The 17,540-nt window shown below is 45.7% G+C and overlaps 1 long non-coding RNA gene across 1 annotated transcript; it reads left to right on the top strand.

Moving 5' to 3' along the window:
• The first annotated feature begins 534 nt into the window (after positions 1–534).
• LOC142818617 (uncharacterized) lies at positions 535–12,328 on the top strand. The gene is made up of 3 exons (XR_012896171.1): positions 535–720; positions 3,138–3,219; positions 10,644–12,328. It is a non-coding gene; the product is annotated as an uncharacterized LOC142818617 (long non-coding RNA).
• The last annotated feature ends 5,212 nt before the right edge of the window (positions 12,329–17,540 follow it).

The raw sequence follows: 17,540 nt of genomic DNA on the forward strand, positions 1-17,540 counted from the left end.
TGAAAGTGCATTTCTTCCTCTTGTCCCTCTTGCACCAGGGATATTCTATGTTCATTCCTATATTAGGAGAATGAGGTGGTACTCTTATTAGAATCCCAGCATGTCTCATATTTGAGGGAAACTCCTGATTTCAGTAGAACAGTAGAACAATAACATTTAGCCACTGAAAACTCTTCATGAGCCATGCTCATGACAGATCCAACAAAGAGCAGACACAACTTTGCTATGGACATGAATAATATACTGTGAAATGTCCATTTCCTCACAAGCCTGAATTTTCTCCCTGGGAAAAGGGATAGGTTAGTATTATAACCATGGCTGTTTAGGAGCTTCCCAGACCACTCACGATTATAATATTCAGGGAGGAAAGTCTACTGTATTTATGAATACAGGTGTAGCTCTGTCACTAGTGATCAGCAATTACCTACTGTTCCACCAGAAGCTGAAGATTACAGCAATGTTACCTTTGATTGTTATTAATCACATTTGCCATGAGTTGTCCCAAGAGCATGAAAGTTGTTGTTTAATGGTTGTGCTTTTTTTCCAGGGGAGGGACATTCAATTACAGTGAGATGATGTAACTGCCTTTGCTGCATGTCCTTTGAGGTCACAATGGGAGATGCTCCTCTATGGCTCTCAAACCCTTCTCCAGTCAGTGATGACTTTTCAGGGGCCCGTCACCAGAGTTTTGTATGGTGCAGCGTCGCAACCTTGAGAGAGGTATGTACCAGCCCCTGTGCTTTTGTTGGGGAATGAAAGGCTTATAGGAGAATGTGTGTGCTGTGAGAAGAGTCTCATTTTGTTGCTGTTTCTCCATGCCCTTGGGTTTGTCAGTGGTGGTGAGGATAACAGTGTAACTATGCAAAATGTGTGAAGGGAGGATACGTCTTATGTAAGCATGTGACTTTTCCTTAGAGCTACAATCTATGAGCCCAAGAGGTATCTACAGAGCATTTAACATGACCAAATTAACCCCCAGGGACAGGCAAACACTTGTTTACACAGCAGAGAAAAGCCAAGATGGAAATTTATGGTCTCACTAAAAGAACTTCTCACCTTGTGTACAGAGGAGAGGAAAGAGATAACAATATTTCCCATTGAAAGGAAGTAGAAAAGCTCTTAACAAATCAATACCCTTATTTAGTCAATAAACCCACAAAACACCCCCTCCAGGGGATAAACATGGAGAAAATTCACTGCTTGCAAACAGACATTCTCCAATTGTGGTCTTGGAGAAGCCGCTCGCTGTAAGCATGTGGGTTTGTGTTTGTGCGTGCTCTGGAGTGTACAGCCACAGGAGAGCTCTATATAGAGGTCTTTGAGGAGCAAATGAATGTGCAGGAAGCAACAGGATAGCCATGTACCTTAATGGGCTTGCATGGATGAAAATTAGTTGGTATGTGTGCATATTTCTGAGGAGACGAGCCTGTGTACATAGTATGAAGCTTCACAATTCTGTCTGAGGTCTCCTCTCAGTTACACTGATGCATTGCTATTGGCTCCTAGTGTGTTACTCTGAAGTAACAACAAGTAGAATTGGTCCCTCAGAATACCTGCATGTCTCATGGAATTAAGGGGTAAATTCTGCTCTTTTTTACACCAGTGTTAATCTGGAATATAGTGATTGAAATGATGGGCTCTTTTGGATTTATTCAAGTGAGCTTGAGAGTAAAATTTGGTCAAATTGCTCATGGTCATGGGAGTAAAAGTCGTTGCTAGTGGATGGCATTTCCAAAGGGCCTGAAGGGAGTAAGGCACTGAAAGTCAATGGGAATTGAGGGCATAATTTCCATTGGAAAGGCCAGCCAGTCTAGGTTGATTCTGGGAGAGGGTTGTATAGATGGAGTGAAGCTTAACCTAGTGTATAAGAATGGAGTTGCAAGTGTGTACTGGGATAGAGGTCAGTAGGGATACTAGCAGGTTGACACGAGGATAGTATGGATGTATGTCTGCTCGGTCAACTTGTATTGTGTGGGATGATTCAGAGTAGGGGTGTCTACTTTGTAGATGGGGTTGGAGAATTTGGTAAGGTCCTAAACTGTGCCCCTGAGGTGATCATCTGGTGTTCGTGGGGTAGCAGGGGAGGGGTCTGTGTGCAGGTTTAGAGATCCAACTGGAAGTGCCATTGCATAAGTGGATCTAAGGGAAGAAGTTTGTCAGCGAGGCCAAAGGAAAATGCTTGAGCCCCACATAAATATTATCAGTATTAGGGATGTAAAAAACGACTAAAATAGTTAACTGGTTTAACAATTTGTTTAACTGGTTAATGACAGGCCGTGGGTGGCAGGGAGCTGCTCCAGCTGTGTAGGCTGGCAGCTGCTCTAGACCCGCCAACCTGCTGTGGCCAGGTCCTGCCAGCCAGACCACCATGGGCAGGGGGTTGCTCCCACCAGGTAGGCCCTCTGGTTAACCGGTTACCTGGCAAGCATACTGGTAAGGCCAACGCTTACCAGATAACCGTTTAATCTTTTACATTCCTAGTCAATATGGTGTGCATGAGACCGGATGAGTCAGGGTTCTGCAGGTCACGATAGTGGTGGGGGATGGGGAAAGCTTTCACATCTCTTGCCTGCACTTGCCAGTGCTGTGACTGCTATATTTTGTAAGGTGCTGAGCACAGTCAGGACAATGCAAAGTGACTTTGCTCAAATCACAGATTTGCCAGCCTTAGACATTCACACATCAAGAGTCAGACCCACAAAACCCCATGAAGCTGGTTTAAAAACCATGAGATTTTTAAAAAATAATGAATTCTGATCTATTTTCATTTACTTTTTTTGAGGCTTTCGAGTTCACACTTCCAAGTTTTACTTCACAACCATAAACGCTCAACATTTACTTAGAAAAACCAGAGAGTCTCCCTTAATCACATGACTCCAAGAGCTGGGGTCTTAATACAAACACTGATTATCATAAATCTCATGAGAGTTGGCAACACAGCTGCTGGAGGTGGAGAGTATGCAGCATTTCCCACGAGACCATGAGCCTGTAAACCTTCATTAGCTGCATGATCATCTAATTCACTCACTAATTATTTTGAAACAACAAAAACAGAGAAGTGTGGGTGTCATTTGGATTGAGTCAGAAATGAAGCTTTGTGCCTTTGGATGCAGACTCCCTCTTCCATCGCTGTGCAGATCATCCTAGAAGGTTCAGACATTGCTGGTCGTCAGCCCAAGACAGGGTCTTTGGAGCTAATGGATATGTCAGCCCAGTGTGGTAAGCAGATAAGTGTTGTGTACTGGGATTCATGGGCACATATTATAGTGGCGGGTACAGTTGCCAGATGGTTTAACTAAAAATACCGAACCCCCCCCAGAAAAAGAGAAGCAAAACAACCCAACCAGGCAAAAAATTCTGTTGAGGAAAAAAAAAAGGGAGAGATCAAAGTTGTTAAGCCAAAAAAAAAAAAAAGTCCCTTTAAGAAATGCTTTTGAGGCTTTTTGGCCCTAACAGGCCATCCACCATCTTGTCTTCCTGCTCCAGGCCAGACAGTTCCCCTGCGGACCCAGAATTTTCACCTCCTGGCCAAGAAAAAAATCCAAAACTACTGGGCATTTTAGGTGTCTGGTATTTTCTTAATTTTTTTTACTGGACAGGATGGGAAAATACCGGACTGTCCGGGTCAATACCGGGCACCTGGCAACCCTAGTGGCAGGATAATAATAATTCTTTATATATAAAAAAACTTCTCCTGTGGGATGACAGAGTGACTTCATCACATCACTCTGCGTCCCGCCTGACTCCTCCCTTCCTCTCCCCTTTCCCTGGTACTCAGCTGCCGCGCTGAGAACTCGCTCGTCCCCCTGGCTCCCCCCCTGGTGCTCAGCAGTGCGGGGGAGACTGCGGGGCATGGTGAGGCCCAGAAGTGGCTCCCCTATGCCCCTGGAGGCCAATGGGAGAGCATGGGGCCTGTGAGGCCTCGGAGCAGCCCCCCCCCCGCAGTAGCTGGGGGGTGGTAGTGGAGGGTGAGAGCACGGGGCCTGCAAGGCTTCAGAGCAGCCTCTTTCCCACCAGCAGCTGGGGGGAGAGCTGGCTCAGCCAGGCGTGACCTTGCCCCAGCCCCACTCCCTGGTGGCCAGGGGAGGAGGAAAGGGCTGGGGGGGGGGGAGGAAGTGGCAGAGGGCAAGAGCCAGGGTGGCCTTGGGGTCAGGCAGAGGAGAAGGACCAGGGCAGCCTGGGACCATCCCTGGCGGGGGATCAGCCCAGCCCCTCCTGGCAGCCCAGAAGAAAGCCAAGCCTGTCCTGGCCCGGTCCAACCATTCGGCGACTGGAGGGAAGAGAGCCAGGCCAGCCAACCCACTGGTGGCCACAGGGTTAGGGGGAGAGCTGGGGCGGGGCTGGCCTGGCCTCGGTGTGGGAGCCAGTAGCCAAGGGAAGAGAGCTGGGGCAGGCCAGGGCTGCCACGCCTTGGCCTGGCCCTCCCTGGCTGCCAGGGAGAGAGTCAGGGCTGCCTACCCACAGAGAGGGGGGTTGGGGAGCATAGCGAGCAGGGGGTGCAGCCCCCCTACTAAATAATAATATCTAGTGACTGTATGTTTTTCAGTCCAAGATCTCAAAGAGCTTCACAAAGCAATTCAGGACCGCTATCCCTATTTTACAGCTAATACCCAAAACACTGTCAACGTTGAAATACAAATTTCCATGGAATGTTAAATGTCACATTCAGAATTCACCCTTGTCATGGGACTGGCTCTGTGACACTTCACCAGCTGCTCACAGAATTGGGAATCCATCAGCTCATGTCAGAGCCACCACCCAAAATTTCCCAGCTCACATTAAAAAAAAGATGCAAGAAATCGTGTCACCAAATGGAGGGTCACAGTCTGCAGTTCCTTGTGATACAAAAGTCACACTGACACCAACTTCACTAATCAATTGCACTTCTACAGGATCAGCCTGGCCTCCAATATGTTGGATGCAATTCTGCGTCTGCACTTTGTAGGGGCAATTCGTTATATCCTCATCTAGCCCCATTATAATGCCTGATCAGGCCTGCTGACAGTGAAGGGCAAAGAGGGCAATTGCCCCAAGGCCCGGCGATTTTAAAGAGCCCGGGGCTCCTGGCGATGGCGGCGGCACTTGTAGCCCCTTAAATGGCTGCTGCCAGGCAGCTCTAAGGGCAGGGAGGAGCAGCTTGGTGCACTCCGGGGGGTGCTGAGAGCCCTCAGCCCCACTCCTTCCACCTGAGGCTATGCCCTTCCAAGAACACTAAGCCTCCCACCTTGCTCAGGGCCCCGGCATGGCTGTCAGCTCCACTGTGCCTCCTTGCCTGATTTGAAGTGGCAATCATATTGCGAGGCTGCTGAATGAGTGCAAGGCATCCACCACATGTGCCCGCTGTATCAGTGACCGTTTTGGGACAATATAGGCCTAAATCCTTCTCCATTCAGTCCTAGTGTGATTTACTTTGTCTCTCACGCCACTTCACAGCATTGCCGGCTCATGATTTTATTGTGAGTCTCCCAATCTTTGATGTTTTTCTGAAAGCCACAGTCCTGGAGGCATGTGGGTAGAGGGAAATCTTTGCTAACAAAGAAAAAAGTTTCTAGATTCCACAGTGGCCCAGAATAGCTGGAAAACAGGCCCCAAGCACCTCTGCAACTTCAGTAGGAATTTCAAGTTTCCCTCTTTGCTGATCTGCAGAGAACATATGAGATGTTGCAGCTAACCCATTCTGACTCTTTAATTCAAGCTGGGACAGTTTGGCTACGTCTACACTGGCCCCTTCTTTGGAAGGGGCATGCTAATTTTGAAAGTCAGAATAGGGAAATCCGCGGGGGATGTAAATATCCCCCGCGGGATTTAAATCAACATGTCCGCCGCTTTTTTTCCGGCTTGGGGAAAAGCCGGAAAAAAGCGTCTAGACTGGCCCGATCCTCTGGAATAAAGCCCTTTTCCGGAGGATCTCTTATTCCTACTTTCAGGTAGGAATAAGAGATCCTCTGGAAAAGGGCTTTATTCCGGAGGATCGGGCCAGTCTAGACGCTTTTTTCCGGCTTTTCCCCAAGCCGGAAAAAAAGCGGCGGACATGTTGATTTAAATCCCGCGGGGGATATTTACATCCCCCGCGGATTTCCCTATTCTGACTTTCAAAATTAGCATGCCCCTTCCAAAGAAGGGGCCAGTGTAGATGTAGCCTCTATGTTTGTAGTTCTGGATGTCTCCTGTTCTCTCCTTAGTGTGTCAGTGCAGAGGGTGGTTGTTCCATTCCCTAAAGATAAGTAAAAAGAACTTGAAAACTTAATTTTAAAAAATACTCTCCTGCTTTTGGGGCCTGACTCATGATTTTTGAAAGCTTCAGAGGGGTAGCCGAGTTAGTCTGTAACTGGAAAAACTTAAAACACAACAAATAGTCTAGCAGCACCTTAAAGACTAACAAAACATAAAGATGGTATCATGAGCTTTTGTGGGCACAACCCACTTCTTCAGATGACTTGAATATTAAAAGTCCAGATCCAAGAATAAATAAGGGAGGCAAAGGGGAATGCTGCATGGGTCGGCATCTACTCCTTTACTCTGATCTTCCAATATCTTTTCCAGCATATGCTTAAAACTGTGCCATGTTTATTCTATATTTACAAAACCACAGCTGTCCATATGTCAGGGTATGTCTACACTACCCCGCTAGTTCGAACTAGCGGGGTAATGTAGGCATACCGCACTTGCAAATGAAGCCCGGGATTTGAATTTCCCAGGCTTCATTTGCATAAGCGGGGCTCCGCCATTTTTAAAACCCCGCTCGTTCGAACCCTGTGCCGCGCGGCTACACGGGGCACGAACTAGGTAGTTCGAACTAGGCTTCCTAGTTTGAACTACCGTTACTCCTCGTGGAATGAGGAGTAACGGTAGTTCGAACTAGGAAGCCTAGTTCGAACTACCTAGTTCGTGCCCCGTGTAGCCGCGCGGCACAGGGTTCGAACGAGCGGGGTTTTAAAAATGGCGGCTCCCCGCTTATGCAAATGAAGCCCGGGAAATTCAAATCCCGGGCTTCATTTGCAAGTGCGGTATGCCTACATTACCCTCCTAGTTCGAACTAGGAGGGTAGTGTAGACATACCCTCAGAGAGCAAAGGGTTCCAGTCAGCCCTTCTATCTTTCCCAGCCAGGGAACAAAAACTATCTTGCTGGTGAGAAAACTTATTCATTGCTATAACTGTGCATAACACAAAAAGTCACCTTCTCTTGCCGGTATTAATTGGCACAACATAAAGCCAACTAAAGAGAGGTTTGTTTTGAGCATTCCCTTGCAGAAGCCCAGGCAGGCCTGGAGCTAGCTGGGCAGAAGGGAGTTAAAACACTTTAGCAGAACATTAAAGAAGTCAGTACAAAGCACAACTTTGTCTTGGGGCAGGTTGGTGTTGGTTCTTCTAATGCATATACAGCAGCCAGCTTGACAGCAATGGAGAGTAAAACCTTCCATTTGTGCCTAGACCAGCCACAGCTCAAGCCATGACAGTACAAGCTACTTCCCCTGCCCTGCCAGTCTACCTTAATTGACAGCATTCCAGCTCCAGGGCATAGAAGCCTCTTGGCTCAGACTGCCAACAACTGGCAGCTCATATTGGTGGGTTTGTGACACCTGTTCCCTAGGAACTGAGGGTATGTCTACACTACAAAGTTAATTCGAACTAACGAATGTTAGTTCGAATTAACTTTCATAGGTGCTACACTAATGCTCCACTAGTTCGAACTTAATTGGAACTAGCGGAGTGCTTAGTTCGAACTAGGAAAACCTCACTTTACGAGGATTAAGCCTAGTTTGAACTAGCTAGTTCGAATTAAGGGATGTGTAGCCCCTTAATTCGAACTAGTGGGAGGCTAGCCCTCCCCAGCTTTCCCTGGTGGCCACTCTGGCCAACACCAGGGAAACTCATCTGCCCCCCTTCTGGCTCCGGACCTCTTAAAGGGGCACGGTCTGGCTATGGTGCCCGTGCCAGGTGCAAGCCTGCCAGGACCCAGCCAGAAGACCCTGCACCTGGCACAGATCGAGCCACCCACCCGATGCCCCCCAGCCCCTCCCTCTTCCCGGGACCAGCCTGGCGGCTCCCGGGAGCTTGCCCGGGACCGCAAGAGGCGGGCACCCGCCTGGGCTAGTGCAGACATCGTGGACCTTGTCCACGATCTCCGCACTAGGCACAGGAAAGTGGCCGGCTAGGGCAGGAGAGCTGCCAGCCTGGCCACCCAGGAGCAGGTATGCAAGAGAATCAAGGTGGTCCACTGAGACCCCCGACCCTGAGCCCTGAGCTTACAATGGCCGTCCTGGGTCAGACCAAAGGTCCATCTAGCCCAGTAGCCTGTCTGCCGACAGCGGCCAACCCTAGGGATCCTGGAGGGGATGGACCGAAGACAGTGACCAAGCCATTTGTCTCGTGCCATCCCTCTCCAGCCTTCCACAAACTTTGGGCAGGGACACCACTCCTACCCCCTGGCTAATACCACTCCATGGACCCAACCTCCATGACTTGATCTCACTTCCCTTTAAACTCTGTTCTAGTTGTAGCCTTCACAGCCTCCTGCAGCAAGGAGTTCCACAGGTTGACTCTTTGCTTTGTGAAGAACAACTTTCTCTTACTAGTTTGAAGCCTGCTACCCATTCCTTTCCTTTGGTGTCCTCTAGTCCTTCTATTATGGGAACTAATGAAGAACTTTTCTTGATGCACCCTCTCCACCCAACTCCTGCTTTTAGAGACCTCTATCCTGTTCCCCCTCCGTCTCCTCTTTTCTAAGCTGAAAAGTCCCAGTCTTTTTAGCCTCTCTTCATATGGGACCTGTTCCCAACCCCTGATCATTTTAGTTGCCCTCCCCTCTCCCAGCCTCTCTCTTCCCCTCTCCCACCTCCTTTTCCCAGTCTCCCCCAGTTTTGTTCAATAAAGAGAGATTCCTTTTTGGAAGACACGTTATCTTTATTTTGTACATCAAGAAGAGGGGCTAGGGAAGGGTAAGTGGAAGGAGGTGAGGGAGGAATGGGGCACGAGCCCCCGATGGGGAGGACTGGGCTGGCTCTGCAGGCTTCTGGGGGTGGAAGCTCTCCTGCAGCCCCCCGATTGCCCGCTCTCCCCAGATGGCAGCCTGCGGTAAGTGCAGCCGGTCTGATGGCCGAGTGCTGTGATGTGCCCAGTGTGGGCACTCAGGGCACTCCAAGCCAGGACTGCTTTGAAAGCGGGGCACCCCTGAGAACTGTCTGTCCGGGGTGGGGGTCGGGACCCTTTAAGCGCAGCCCTCGGCTAGCCTGAGACAGCATCTCCACGCTCTAAATCCTCCTCTGATGCCCTGCCGGCACTGCTTCCGGCTAACCTTAAGCCCGGTTCAGGGTTCACTTAATGTGGACATGCTAGTTTGAATTAGCAAAACGCTAATTCGAACTAGTTTTTTAGTCTGGATCCGTTAGCTCAAATTAGCTTAGTTCGAATTAACTAATTCGAACTAAGTTAGTTCGAATTAACGTTGTAGTGTAGACATACCCTGAGGGAGCCCAACTCATTTCACATAGGCCAGGGAGTAGCCAGCAGATGATAAACATAGTCACTGTCAAGCTGAGCTTGATTAGAACCAATAGCTTAGCATGGAGTGAAGGGCTCTATAGTCCATGACCAGTCTCCTGAGCCACCTCACCCCCTTTGGTAAGATATTGATGTTAGAAGACAAAACATTGGGCCAGATTTTACCAGCGGTTGGCCCCAGTGGAACTCCAGAGTAACTCTATGAAACCAATGGACTTATTCCAGATTTCCACTGGACTATTGCTTCCAAGAGCAGTGGAGAACTGTGGATTTCCTTCTGTGTCTATGAGTCTCTCTGTATTGAAGAGCCACAATGGGTGTTTATAAGGCCAGATCCTCAGTGGGTGTAAATCAATGCAGCTCCACTGAAGAAAAATTGGTGTACCTCCATCAAGGCCAATGGCAATTGTGTGACGGTCAGAGCCAATATTTCCTCTCTATTCCAGCAGTTCCACTTTCCCTCTAGAGTTCCCTTCACGCAAGAATGCTGAGCCGTCCTGTCAGCACAATTTCATAGTGTGTGATGCCACAGGCCTGCCTTTCTTACTGTATTTTTGAGCATGCACACTCTGGAAGGACTTAACGTTTGGGATCACTTTTTTGAAATATTGTAAGAATGTACCGTGGTATTTCTGCCAGTTCCAGTCCAGCTCTTCGTCCTATTGTAGAGCTACTGTGAACAGAGATGGGCATTCATTCCCCCCAAAATAACTAAACTCTGCCTGATCTTACTTACAGAATCATGTAACAGTAGAACTGGAAGGGACCTCGAGAGGTCATCAAGTCCAGTCTCCTGCCATCATGACAGGACCAAGCACCATCCAGACCATTCCTGACAGGTGTTTCTCTAACCTGCTCTTAAATATCTCCAATGATGGAGATCCCACAACCTCCCTGTGGCAATTTATTCCCACAACACCCTGACAGTTAGGATGTTTTCCTAATGTCCAACTTAAACTTCCCTTGCTGCAATTGAAGCCCATTGCTTCTTATATTCTTATATAATGCAAAGCTCTATCAAATAATACTTTGCATTTCTTCTGTCACGGGATCTTTAAGTCCTTTTGATTGTTTATTAATTAAACCTCAATTAAACCTCACAGCTGCAAGGCATGTAGGTAATACTCTCTCTGTTTTACAGATAGGAAAAGAAAGTCATAGAAGAACTTTTTTTGGGATGAGGGAAAGGATGTTGGCACAGAAAGGAGGACTAGATCCCAGATTTCCTGGCCCTCAGGCCTGAACTTCAGACACAAGACCATATTTCCCCACAATACATGGCTGTTAAGTAAAGCCTTCATCTAAAAATGTTCCAAATTTTCCTTCCTTTTGCAAGCAGATTCTTGGATTTTTACTGGGGGAATAAAGGTTCTTTTCAAAAAGATTTTTTTTCTTGAAAGAACTGCGTCTAGACTACTTTAAAAAAAAAAACCTTTCCAAAAAAGCAATCGGACACAATTATGCAAATGAAGCATGAGATTTATAAATCTGTGCTTCATTTGCATTTTCTATTTCCCTCAATGAATTCCTCTTTTGAAAGAGGAATGTAGTCTAGACGCACCCTATAAGTTGGCAGGAAAGGAAGTGAAAACTAAGGGCTAGATTTCGATCTTTTTTATTCTGGTATAAATCTGGAGCAAGATCATTGCCTTAGTGTACACTAGATATACGTCAGTGTTTTTGAGACCAGAATCTGGCTCCCATTATCTAGCTGCTAAGACTGTATTTGCTCCATGCTGAAAACATAAGGGTCAGATTCTGATCTCAGTTACATCAGTCAAAATTCAGAGCAACTCCATGTCCTTCATTAAAGGCAGTCTGGATTTAGACTGATGTAACAGATGAGAGTCTGGCCCTAATTAACTACTTGTACCAGACAAATTACATATAATAAACTGAAGTACATATGGAGGTCAGGACATTAAAGGCACCAAAAGTTCCCAAAATATGCAACCCATGTTTACCCAAAACAGAGACATCTGTATCTCTACATTTAGAAATGATTCCCCCTTTTCCAAATGGATAATAAACCAGCAAGCGCGGTACATATTTTTTTTCTATTTTGAATTCTGTTAACTGACAATTTAACCTAAAAGGCTTTGTATTTTCTACATGTGCAGCTGTAAATAGAGACTGACAGTTTATTTTCAACATCCTGTTTTTTAAAAAAAAAAACATTTGAAATAAATACTTATAGGTCCATGACAGACGTGTAGCCGATGCTCCATAGCAATCTTGTGGAGCTGTCACACTCTGTGATCGGTCTTTTACAAACACAAACACTGTTGATTTCTTATCAAATGTAAAACCTCTCCTGCTCTTTCTTAAATGGTTACCACTAGCATGAAATTGACATTGTGAATCACATGTGACACTGACTTGTCTGCCTTGTAATTGATCTGTGCTTAGGAAAGAGACAGAGCCTGTACAAGCTTCAGTCCCAATCACTGACTTTCCAGCACACACCAAGCTCCCCGCAATCTGCTCAAGATCCTAGTGATAGCAAATTGTTGTAAATGATAGAAAACTGTAAGGAGGGAAGAGGGAGGGAAAGAATTCGTTTCATCGAGGGGTTGGGTTTTTTTTTTTACACTGATTCTCTGAGGTGTCAATTTCAATTTCAATTGATTCATTATTATGCATATCAAACTGCTGCAATAGGCTGCTGCAGAAATGTAGTCCTTTTTTGTTAAAAAGAAAAAAAAGGAGGAGGGATGGGAAATGGCACATGAAGGAGCTTTTGGAAGCTGCCTGTGCCATCCTGAGATTGGCAGGGAAAAAGAGAGATTGGCAAATTAACGGGATCCTATTCTGTTTGCTTCACCAAATGCCATTTGAAAACAAAAGTCTGTCAGGGTGTCAGTGTCAGAATGAAACTGCAAACAGATCGCTCGGGTTCCAAAAACCGGTGCTGTCACCCGCCATCGACTCAGAACGTCACCGCGTACCAACATAAGGGGGCTCTCTTTTCAGTTCTGATCATTGCTGTGTGGTCAGTCAGGACGCATGTTCAGCTCAGGTAAGACAATGCCAGAAATTTACAGATCCCTCTCCACTTCTCTCTTCCCCACTCCTTTTTATTTCTCAGTGTCAGCCTATATCTGTCTACTAGGTAACACATTATCATTGTCCGAGAAATTCACAGCATTCCTTTCCAGGACAGGACTTTACTAACGATTCCTCAGGACTCAGCTCTTTTATGTTCCACAGCTTAAAGAGATCAAAAAAAAAAAAAAAAAGGCTTTCCCTGAGCTTCCCAGTCAGTTCCTCATTTCTTTGCGTGAAATATTATAAAACTGTTAGTGCTGTGAATTTGGATGACCATATAAAATAAAATGCAAGATGTTAATTAAATAGCTATAGAGAAGCATTGTGTGACTATATAATTACCTTATTATTAGCCAGGAGTTTGAGGCTGAGTGGTAATAGATTATAGCCTTCTAAAATTAATATATTTTTCATGCTACATATTTATTTAATCTGAATTATATTAGTTATCACGGAGCAATGATGTCACTAGTGTAAGTGACATCTATAATGGAGAATTAAGTTAGTTTATAAAATGATGTGGCACCCAATGCTGTGTATGTGTAAGCTGAGCATTACCCATGAGAGTAATCTCATTGAACTCAATAGGATCATTTGTTAGTGTCAAATATAGCACATCTGTAGTGACTGCAGGATCAGGGCCTTACATTTTATATCATAGGTTACGAAGTCTCATTGTGATATTTATGCTCCCATCTGTGTTACACATAAGTATGTCTGTATCAGCTGAGGTTCAAATGTACAGATCTTTGGAGTTCACAGCAAACAGTTGCTTGACTCTGAGTAATCACTGGTTTGTTTCTAGTTGTTTGGAGGGCACAAGGAGGGATGCTGTGTGTGCTATGCACTACAAGAAGTTTAACTTAATGTAATGTCACATTTAATTTATTGAATGCACCCAGTTGCTATGGCACTGAGCACATAAAAATCAATCAACAAATAAGTGAAATTGGTGTCAATGGAAATTTTGTACCAAGATGAACAGTTGAATACTGTTCTTCGTTTAGTGAGGAGACACAGCATTTTGAATGTAGCTTTACCCTCCCCCCCTTATTGGGAGAGGGGCTTTGCTTGGTGCAGAGCTATATGTCTGTTTTGATTTTGTTCAAGAATAATAAATATGTTTTCCTTTTGCCAGATTTATTGAAACCTTTGACATTCCGGGATAGGATTTTCATATTCAAGTATAAAACTTACTGGCCAAAGGAGATGAAGCTCGGTAACAGAACAACAAATGCATTTTGGGGAAGGTGATGATGCTTATTTTGAGACCCTGGGTATGTCTACATTGCAGAATTTTTCTGGAAAAATGGCTGTTTTTCCAGAAAAACTCTACTTACGTCCACACTGCTAGTGCATTTTTTTCGACAGAAAGTCGAAAGAACAGAGGGTTTTTTCCCACATGGGTAAACCTCATTATACGAGGAAGAAGCCTTTTTCCGAAAAAGGTGTGTGTGGATGCAGAAGAGAGTGGTTTTTTGAAAAAAGAGGCTTCCAGGAAAAAGCACAGGTGCCCTAGAGGCCACTCCATCCACAGTAATCACAGCTTAAATGTGAGCTAGCATCCAATAAATGTGGACGCTATCGTTCGAAAAAGCAAATCACTTTTTCATTGTGCTTTTGGTGTGTGGACGCTCTCTTTTGAATGAAGCTTTTCCTGAAGATCTCTTCTGCAAAAGCTTTTTCCGAAAGAAACCTGTAGTCTAGATGTAGTCCCAGGCAGTCTAGAGCATAAATGGTAATTCTTCCAGGATTCTTCTGACGTGGGAAGGTAAAATAACAGAAAAATTCTAGTCAATATTTTCAAAATATTGGGTCCTCATTTCCATGCCTGAATGTGAGTGTCAAAGATCACTGCAAGGATTTTGCACACAAGGCATTTCCAAAATAAGTGTCAATCCAAAAAAGTTGTCTGCACAACTGGCTCTGTCCACCACAAAAATAAGTTGCAGGATATAAGGGTACGTCTCCATTTGCTCCCTAGTTCGGACTAGGGATGCAAATGCAGACGAGAGAAGTAGCTAATGAAGCCGGGATTTAAATATCCCGTGCTCCATTAGCATGGTCTCGCCGGAGCGCTCGTTCGAATCACAGCTGATTCGAACCAGGAAGTGCGTGCCGGGATGCATTAGTTTGAACCAAAGCCCTTGGTTCGAACTAACGTTACTCCTAAATGAGGGCTTTGGTTCAAACTAATGCGTCCCGGCGCGCACTTCCTGGTTCGAATCAGCTGTGATTCGAACTAGCGCGCTGGTGAGATCATGCTAATGGAGCATCTGAACTAGGGAGCAAATGTAGACATACCCTAAGTGTACAAATGAAATCTTTAAAAAAAAACAACCAACAACTTTCCTTCTAGTCAAGCATGGATCAGACAGCTTAAACCCAGGTCCTCTGAAAAATTTGGATTCTACAAAATACAGTGAAAATAGTGTATCGTCCTCCCAGTCATAGCAGCTGCTAAAATGTCACTGTGTTCTGGATTAGAAGAAGAGATATGATTCCATGGGGGGAAAAGGACACATAGGAAAGCTAGATAGTCCATTTTGGGCCCTGTGGAGGGACGCCTTCTAGTTAAATACAAGTTCCCTAAAATACCCCAAACTGTCCAAATCACTATGGATAATCCTCTGAACATCAGGCTTAAGGACCAAAACAGAAAATCCTGAAGAAAGACAATTCTTTCCACGTAGCTTCCTTTTGCTTTTCAGCTGCAGGAGAATTCACGAAAGATTTCCAAAGGACACAACTATATTCCATCAGTCCCAGGAGCTATAGAGGGCACTTAGAGGGGCAGCAGGCTCAGACTCACAATGATAAATATGCCAAGGTATTAAAATAATGTATTTCTCTACAAATGGGGCTCAATAGCAGGAGGGCTATGCTGAGGCTCCCTGTCCCTGTCAGAGCATCCAGAAGCACAGGGTCAAGTTCTCTCTCTGAGGACATAACTCCGTTTACTTCAGTGGAGCACCATCAGCTGAGAATGTGGCTCCTAGTTTCTCCAGAAATGGGGTGGAGTTGGAGCTGTGAGGTTATTCCCCCTATATACGATACAAGAGATGCCCACCTCTATGCAAGTCCAGTGCAGCTGCAGATAGGGTGGAGCCATGAACTGTTTGCTCACTTTGAGGTGGTTAGTTCTGACAACCACTCTAATCTGGCTCATTCCTTATGCTCAAGGACTACTTTTGTCCCTGATCTGTGCACAGACATGTAAGGGGGAGAAAGAGCCAGCCAGGAGTTAGGCACATTATGACTTGAATAAAGATAGATGTCCATGGATGAGCCACATTTTGGGTGAGAATCACAACATTTGGCATTTTGCTTGAAACCCCAGCTCCTGGGGTCAGGTGATTAAAATGAGAAAGCTGAGCTTATTGTACAGAGTAAATTTTTAGTGCTTCTGGTCACAGAAAAGAGCTTGAAACATGAACTCCAAGGCAAATAAGAAAAACCCAACAGTAATTATGTTGTTTTAAATCTCATGACTATAATCTGATCTCATGGTATTTTGGGGTTTCAGTCATGATTTTTGAGCATTTGGCAATACCACCAGCACAACTAAAACTGCCCCTTTCTTGCCTGTGACGATTCCCTAAAAAACTCAAGTTCAGAGGAGTTTCTAGTTGAATTGGCTCCACACATTTGTGCGTGCAGAGAAATACAGACTGTAGCCAACATGTCATGAGTGTTACATCTTTCCCTGCCAAGAGAAGGTACCTAAAAATGGTCTGAAAGGAATCAAAACCTCACTTGCTCTGCTACTCATCAGCCGCATGAGATTGGTCAAATTGCTTAATTTCAGTTTAGTGGTAAAACTGGCAATAATACTTACCTACCTGAGGGGCAGATGGAGGGTCTTAATCAATTGGAGGCTGTATCAGTCATGGGTGAGTATATGATCTCCAGTACTGTAGTATTGGAGATCCTCTCAATTTTTAATACGGGGGTGAGGAACTTTTTTTGGGCTGGGGGCCACTGATCCACAGAAAAGTCAGTCGGGGGCCACACACAAGTGAGAAGCAAAAAAAAGTGAGAAGCTTTGGGGGCTGGATCCCGCTTTTAAGTTCCCCACTCCTGCTTTAATGTGTCTCTCCTCACAACACCCCGGTGAGGTAGGAAAGTGCAATATCAGAAGGGCTTTTCAAAATCACACAGGAGATTCTGTGCCAGAGCAAGGAATGGAGGCTACGTCTACACTGCACCTCTCTTGCACAAAAGCCTATGCAAATGAAGCACAGATTAGCATATTACCATGCTTCATTTGCATAATTAATTAGGGGCCGTTTTTGCACAAGGAGAAGTGTGCTGCCCCAAGTCCTAGTCTGAAGTGCTAACCATCGGACAATCCTTCCTTTCCTGTAAAGCACAGTGAAAGCTACCAAGGAAGGTTGTTCGTAAGCACAAAGCAGTAGCAATAGCAGAGCGATATATTTCCATTTCCAAGAGGCAGCGTCATCCCCCTGCCACAGTGCTGGTTTGTTACGGGACCCAACTGTATGGGCAACATTTGGGACCTCTGGAAGAGTAAATGAGTGAGGGCTGCAGGGTAGGCCAGCCTTTGTTCATTCAAGGCTCAGATGGGGAAGGGGATTATAGAATCTCATCTCTCTTTTTTTTTAGTGTAGGTTTTATATCTACTCCCCTTAAAAAAAGTCTCCCAAGTGACCCAAAAAAGGGTGACCCCCCCCAATCCTCAAATCCAAAGCTATGGTCCCACAGAGGCCATTTTGGCAGGGTAGGAGCACCTGAAGTAAGCTGTGTCTTTTGGCATTCTGGCCAATGAAGGGGGCATTTGAGACTTTTTCACCAGGGGTGGGAAACAGTAACTGCTGCGAGTTGTTAGTGCTGTGACCACTGCCACAACCACTGCTAACTGCTGGAGGAGATGGCAGGGTGTGTGTGGGGGGGGGGGGGAGGGAGCAGAGGGTAAACTCAGCCAGCTCATCAGTGGGATACTCTGTGCCTCACAGCCTCAGCCTCCCAG

This window comes from Pelodiscus sinensis, chromosome 16, assembly GCF_049634645.1.
Source record: "Pelodiscus sinensis isolate JC-2024 chromosome 16, ASM4963464v1, whole genome shotgun sequence".
In the NCBI taxonomy this organism is placed as follows: domain Eukaryota; kingdom Metazoa; phylum Chordata; order Testudines; family Trionychidae; genus Pelodiscus; species Pelodiscus sinensis.